This window comes from Apium graveolens, unplaced genomic scaffold, assembly GCF_009905375.1.
Source record: "Apium graveolens cultivar Ventura unplaced genomic scaffold, ASM990537v1 ctg5633, whole genome shotgun sequence".
Classification (NCBI taxonomy): Eukaryota; Viridiplantae; Streptophyta; class Magnoliopsida; order Apiales; family Apiaceae; genus Apium; species Apium graveolens.
The window spans coordinates 114953-122846 of NW_027419031.1; positions in this window are offsets into that span (position 1 = coordinate 114953).

A 7894-nucleotide genomic window follows, 5' to 3' on the forward strand; every position below is an offset into this window, starting at 1 on the left:
ATGAGTCTTCATTTTCAAATCTCAGCTGATCATTGGTCAATGAAATCTTTAAGACCAGTGATCTTCTTGTCATCAAAAGAGACATTGATAGATTCCATGACCACTTTTGTTTCTCAAATTATAGACTCTGAAGGCTTTTGTGGAAAGTGGATATCCAACAAAGATCCTTCATCAGCTTTTAGATTAAACTTTGATACTGGTCAGGAGTGAGTCTTGAGAACAAAAACACTTGCATCCAAATACATGAAAATATTTCAGATTTGGCCACTTTTTCTTCACCATCTCATATGTGTTTTTCCATGCTTGTTAATGAGTGTTGCATTTTGAGTAAAACAAGCAGTCTGCACAGCTTCAGCCTAAAATAGGTTGGAAGCTTTGCTTCTTCAAGCATTGTACGTGCAGCTTCAATGAGAGTTTCTATTCTTCCTTTCACAACTCCATTTTGCTGTGAAGTTCCCGGAGCAGAAAATTCCTGCTTTATTCCATGGCTTTTGCAGAACTCTTCATTATCAAATTCTTGAACTCAGTGCCATTATCAACTCCTTAAAATTTCACGATTTTTGACCATTTTAATCCAGCTGTTTGACATGATCATCAAGATATATGCAGTTTCACTTTTTGTGTGCAAGAAATACACCCATGTGTATCTGGTGAAACTCATCCACTAATGACCAACGCATACTTCTTCTTTGCAATAGACATGATATTTAACTGGACCAAATAGATCAATATGTATAAGATGATAAGGCTCAAGAATTGATGATTCAGTCTTGCTCTTGAATGAAGATTTCTTTGTTTGGCTTTCTGACATGAATCACAAAAGACCATCCAGGAGCAAATACTGTGTTTGGCAATCTCCTCACAAGATCTTTCTTGACCAGTTCATTTATATTGTTGAAATTTAAATGAGAGAGTTTCTTATGCCAATTCCCAGCTTTCTTCAATTGATGCTCTACTTAAAAGACAGATTTACAGAACCATCAGTACTTGTTGAAAGCTTAGCTTCATAAATGTTACCACGTCTGTATCCTTTCAGAATAACTTTGCCTTTAGATTTACTCACAATTTCACAGTGTTCTTCAAAGAAATCAACATGATAACCTCTGTCACAGATTTGACTTATACTCAGTAGGTTGTGTTTAAGTCCTGAGACCAGAGCTACTTGTTTAATTATGACATTTCCAAGATTGATATTGCCATATCCCAATGTTTTTCCAATGTTGCCATCTCCATAAGAAACACTTGGGCCAGCTTTCTCCACAAAGTCTGATAGCAGGGCCTTATTTCCAGTCATATGTCCTGAACATCCACTGTCCAGAACTAGAATATTTTTCCTGTTGCCCTGCAATCACAAAGACCACTAATTATTAGTTTTAAGGACCCAGACTTGCTTGGATCCTTTGGCCTTATTAAGTTTGTTAACATTTGCAGCGGATTTAGCATCAGAGTTTATGTTAACATTTTTCTTATCAGAACTTACACTATCAGACTTTGAATCAGAATTTACACTAGAAGGAACAATGGAAACTTTCTTCAAAGAAGGTTTTATTTGATAATAATCATAGTACAAACTATGATATTCCTTACAAGTATAAATGGAATGCCATAAACTACCACAATGAAAACAAGGATTTTGTGGTTTGTATCTAACAGACTGACTCTTAACTCCTGATTTTGAAGGTAAGGAGTTAATATTCTTATTCTTCCTGCAAAAAGAAGCCAGATGGTTAGAACTTCCACAGTTATGACATGTTTTCCTAGGAGCATCAGGAACAGGTTTATAATCATTGCTTTTATTCACACCTTCCTTTCCATTCCTATTTTTCCTAGGTGATTTTACCTTGTTTGCATTCTTGACATCTTTCAGCTTATGCTTAAGCTGCTTCTTTGTCATTAAGCCTATGTTCACTTCAGCTGTCTTTTCCTGTTTTAGTTTGTCAGAAGTTAATTCCTCTTTAACTTCTGATTTCTCATTTTCAGACTTTACAGTTACAAACTTAACAGGTTTAAACTTTGGCTTTTGCTTAACAACAGGCTTAATTTCTTCAGTTCCTTTATCATTCTTATCTTCTCCATAACCTAAGCCCTCTTTCCAGTTTCCACTACTTAGCAAATTTTGAGTTGTTTTGCCAGAGTTAGTCCAAGTCCTGATAATCTCTCTTTCCTTTTCTAACTCAGTTTTTAGAGATTCATTTAATTTTAGCACTTCATTCCTAACATAAAAAGCATCATCTCTATCCTTCTGAGTTTGATGGAACATGACTAACTCTTTTTCTAAGAAATCATTCCTTTTCTTAAATGCAAGATTTTCAGAAGTTAATCTTTCACATGTTAAAGTTTGATCTCTATAGCTAACAAACATGGTTTTAAGATATCTTCTCAACTCATTAATATCATCAGTATGAAAAGCATAAGTAGTCTGAGGTACCTTTGTTTCAGCAGCTTCAGAACTGCTCTCAGCACTTTCTTTATCAGCATTTGCCATCAATGCATAGTTCTCCTCACTTTCAGAGTCTGAGGTGTCTGTCCAGCTTTTCTGCTTTGTGACAAGAGCCTTGCCTTTGTCACCCTTTACCTTCTTGCAGTCAGGAGATATGTGGCCTTTCTCACCACAGTTATAGCATTTAACATTGGTGTAATCTCCTCTGTCAGACTTTCCTCCTCTGCCTTCAGATCTTCTGAAATTCTTCTTATCAGAACTTATGCTTTTCCTGGAAAACTTCTTTCCCTTCCTGAACTTCCTGTATGCAATCTTTGTGATTCCTTTCACCATAAGAGCACACAGCTTCATCATCTCCTCATCAGCATCAGTCTCAGGCAAGCTTTCAGAATCTGAGTCATCATCACTCTCAGAACTTGATGACTCAGTATCAGACTTTATGAAAAGAGCTTTACCCTTGTCTTTCTTTGAGGAAGCTGCTTTGGGGAATTCTTCTTCAGCCTTAAGAGCAACTGTCCTTGACTTTCCTCCTTTCCTCTTGCTTCTTTGTTCCATCTCCAGCTCATGAGTCTTGAGCATTCCATAGATTTCGTCAAGAGTTGTTTCATCAAGATTGTAGTTGTCTCTTATTGTCGTTGCCTTCAAATCCCAGCATTCAGGAAGAGCTAACAGGAACTTAAGGTTTGAATCTTCAAGATCATACTCTTTATCAACCAATGACAAATCATTCAAAAGTTTGACAAATCTATCATATAAATCATTCAATGACTCATTAGTCTTTGAGTCAAAGTGTTCATACTCTTGAGTGAGTATTGTCTTCCTGTTCTTCTTAATTGTGTCAGTTCCCTGACACCTTGTTTCCAGAGCATCCCATATCTCCTTAGCAGTCTTGCAGTTGATTACCCTGTTTGACATTACATTATCAATGGCACTATGCAGTAAGTGTCGTACCTTAGCATCCTTAGCAATTGATGCTATGTCCTCAGTAGTATAATCACTCTTCTCCTTTGGTACGGTCTTTGCTGCTTCACCTGCAACTGCAACAGCGAGTTTGGTTGGTTTGTGAGGACCTTCCTTGATTCTATCAGGTATTCTGGATCTGTTGCTTCCAGGAACATGGTCATCCTTACCTTCCATATGGGATATTCAGATGGTCTCAGTATGGGGACTCTGATGGTCTCATACCGACTCTGAATTTGTGTCTTTGGTGGTTCCTCAGTTGTGGTAGGCTTAGTTGGAGTTTCTGTGTCCGACATGATTGTGTTTGGATCTTTAACTGTATGTATGTTAACAGATAGGCTCTGATACCAATTGTTAGGTCACACACACACTGTAGAGGGGGTGAATACAGTGTATAGTACACTCAAATCGAACTTTAAGAACTTAAGTAACAGAAAACAAACTTTATTGAAACAATAAACTCTGTTACAGTATGGAACTGTTACCTCTCAGTGATGAACAAATATCACGAGAGCTGCAAGGGTTACAATGAATAATCTTTTCTAATAATGATAACACTTATAGTGTAAACCCTATGTCTGTGTTTATATACTACACAGTTACAAGATAATCGCTAATTGATATGGAATATAATTCTGCTTCCTAAAATATATCAATCAGATATCTTTTCTTCCAAGTATTCCATTCTTCACGGAATTCCTTCTTCATGCATATCTCTTCTTATGTTTATCTCGATCTTCTTTCCTTTAATCAGCTACTGTCCTTATCTGATTGTCCTTCAGCACTTAAGTTCTGATATCTATCTTCTGATGATTATCTCCTGATAATATAAGTACTGATATCCTTAAGTCCTGACTTCCAGTATAAGTACTGATCAACAGTTAAGTACTGATTTATCCTGTTCACGTAAGATTGAAAGCTAAACATAAACATATTAGCCATGACATTATCAAATATCTAACATATTTAATGCACACACTAAACACTCTATATGAATGATGAAAATTACTGTGGTGATCTATGTTATTTTAGATGAACAGTTTATGTGTCACTTGCATAAATTCTGAGGACAATTCTGTTGAACGTTCTGTGAATTAAGTTCTGAAGAATCAATATCAGAATTTGTGTGAAGAATTACAAAAATAGGCATTTATTTTTCGAGTTAAGAATCATGTTCTGATAACTGTTAAGTTCTGATATAAGTCTAAGTTCTGATATTAAATTCTGATCCTTTACTTGACTTATTTGTGGATAAATCTAAAAACGTCTCATTTTAAATCAGAATATGTTTGGGTAGAATATTAACATCAATCTAATTAGGGTTAGTACAACATGTACATGCACAATAATTTTTACTTGTTACTTGTGCGCATTAAACCCTGTCTTACACTTCCAATGACTGTTTTTCGTCTTCCCAGTCTAGGGAGACGAGGTAGAATTAATTCTACCTGTCAGTATTAAATTTCCTTGCGTCTCCTGGCATTCTCTTGCCTATATAAACAAACACTTCACAACAACCTACACATTAATTCTTTTCTCACAAAGTCACCTTCATTTTCTTCATACCACAAAAACCATGGTCAACTACAACATGTTTTTGAACTATGAAACATTCAACATGGAGATGAGCTGTGAAGCCTGGCAGCAGGAATGGCACGTCACCTGCCATTCCTGATGAATTTGGACTCGGTTCCCCAGAGGTTCTCACCCACCTCCTGTTCTTTTACATGGACTACCATCGCCATCTGGAGCGATTGGAGGAAGAAAGGCTGGAAGTTCTCCGCCAGTAAGAGCGAATCATCAGACTCGCTATTCTTTTTGTAGAGAGTAGAAGAAGAAATAATTTATTTTCTCTTCCTTCCTGTTTTCTTCATCGTCAGCCTTGCCCTGCTTCTTGAGCTAGGACAAAGGCTGTTGATGTTAGGTTTAGAAGCTTAGGACAATATTGTAAAGTTCTGATGTAATTTACATTTCATGAATGTATTCTCTTAATATATTAATGGAATCTCTACTTTTTGCAAGTTTTTGTCTCTGAGATGTTTGTAATTTAAATGAACTGATAAATCCTGATATATCCATATTCTGATGACCATTTAATTTTGATTTAATTAAGTTCTGATCTTACAATATCAGTACTTATTACTTGATTTAATTTTGGTTATTCTCATACTTGAATTTCTTCTCAGAATATTGGTGTTGCATTGAAAAATAATTGAATATGAGAACATTTCATTTTGAATTAAAACTGATTTACCTCGATTAATGGAATTACTGGGTAAGTGGAACAGTTTTTTCCTTGAAAAACTGCAAGTGGGTAAGTAATGATTACTGTTTTCCCGTGCCCATTAACTATTCATTATTACTGCATGTCTGACAGGTGTCCAACGGTTATATTTTTTTTCCAAGTATAATAAGTACAGAGAAAGATTTTCCAATCTTTTATTTACTTTTACACTTTATCTCTCTTTCTTTGCTTTTACTCTCTTTCATCTCCTGACGTTGGTTTTTCATACAGACATTTTCTCAAACACCTAACAGGCAACTCTTAATTTTCGATTTTTTTCATGGCACCTAAGGATTTGATCATTGATGGAGCTAAGTTCGTTCCAAATAACTATGCTGCAATTCTCGATCATGCTGAAGCTCCGTCTGAGTTACATTTTGTGCAAGATCTTCTTGCACAAAGTGAAATTGGGTATACATTGACCCAGCCTTCAGTCTTTTCAAGCGAACAAGTTCTGACGTTTTGGCGGACTGGGCACTTTGATAATGGTGGTACACATGGTACTCCCAGTATTGTTTTCGAAGTGGATGATTCTACACATGTGGTAACTCCTGGTACAATTCATAAGGCCCTACATTTACCAGAAGGATGTACTTTTTCAACCCCGGAGGAATCAGCTCTTCAAGAGTTAATGGCCAGTTTGGGGTATGAGCAGTTTGGCTAAGCTTGGGCAATTGAAACAGGCTCATATCAGAAAGGAATGGAGCTTCTTCTTCGACTGCATCACTAAAGCTTTTGGGAATAAGTGCTCCAACTTTGATGCCATTCCTATAATGAGTCAGCACATCGGGTATGCTATCATTAACCAAACTCATTTTGATTTTGCAAGTGCTGTGATAGGTTTCATAGGGGATAGGATGACAGAAGATAAAATGTAGTTTATTTTGCTAGATTCTGTCAGCTTATATATAACTTTTGCTGTACTGATCCCCCTCAACTAGCCAGTACCTTAACTCCACCATTCAAAATTGCAAAATGAGCCTTTATGACCTGGTAAATGCTGACACTAAGAAAAAGGTGGTTAGACCTTTACAGATTCCTCAGTCTGTAAAACAGATCTTGGTAAATGCTGATCCTCAAACCTATAGATCTGTTTATCCTGATGTCCAACCTACCACCACCTCTCAAACACCACAGCAACCATCAGAACATACCACTCATCCATCTATACCTCAACCATCCCTCAGAACATATCTCAAATCATATCTCTCAACTTCACAGACAGTTCAACCTTCATCCTCAACACCTACTGTGAAGCCTTCATCTTCCAAGCCATAGAGGACAAAGACTGTTCCTCAAACACCTCAGAAGAGGAGATTATTTTGAGAGATGAGTCTGATAGTGAGGAACAAGTTTCTACATCAGAACCTGTTGTCAAAGAAGCTGAGAAAGTTCCTTCTCAGAAGGATTCTGGAATTGGGGGATCTAAGCTTCTCAAAAGGCTTAGAAGAATGACTTTCCATTAACTCCACCTCAGGAAGCTGCTACTGAAATGGAAAACACACCATCCGTGTCTCCTGTTCAAAAGACTGTATCTCATGTTGATCCAGGCACAAGTGCTGAAATTGATATTTAGAACCTAGTTGTGCCTGAGGTACTTTACTTAGAAGCTCCAACACAATTAATCCATCCACAACATATGTTACTGATGCAACTCAAACTCCAGAATTATCTACTACCCTTCTCTGCATCTAGATGATGATGATCAGAATATAGGTGAGTATCAGGATATGGCTGTTGATCAGAACTTGGAACCAGATCAGCACTTAGAGGATGATGTTGAAGCCTCAATTGTTTCTCATACTGTTGTTTATCAGAAGATGCTGATTCTGTAAGTTCTGATGCTACAAATGCTGATAATACTGGTGATGCTGCTCTAACTGCAGATGCTGATGAAGCAGGTCCTTCAGGACATGCACCTCAACAAACTGTTCCTAAATCTGAACTAGTTAAGAAGTTTGGTACAAGAGAAGCACCAGTGCCGTGGAGTGAAACTCCTGCAGGACAGGAGTGGACTAAGGAATGGAACGCAGTTACCTGTATTCCATCTGCAAAGAATCTTGCTGAGCACTTGACAAAAGCTGATGAGATGTTAATTACTGATGATTTCAAAACACAGCTTCGAGTCACTGTATTGAGTACTAAACATCTACAAGGTCTTCATTCAACTACTCATGCCGAGATACATAAAGTTCAGGAAGAATTGATCA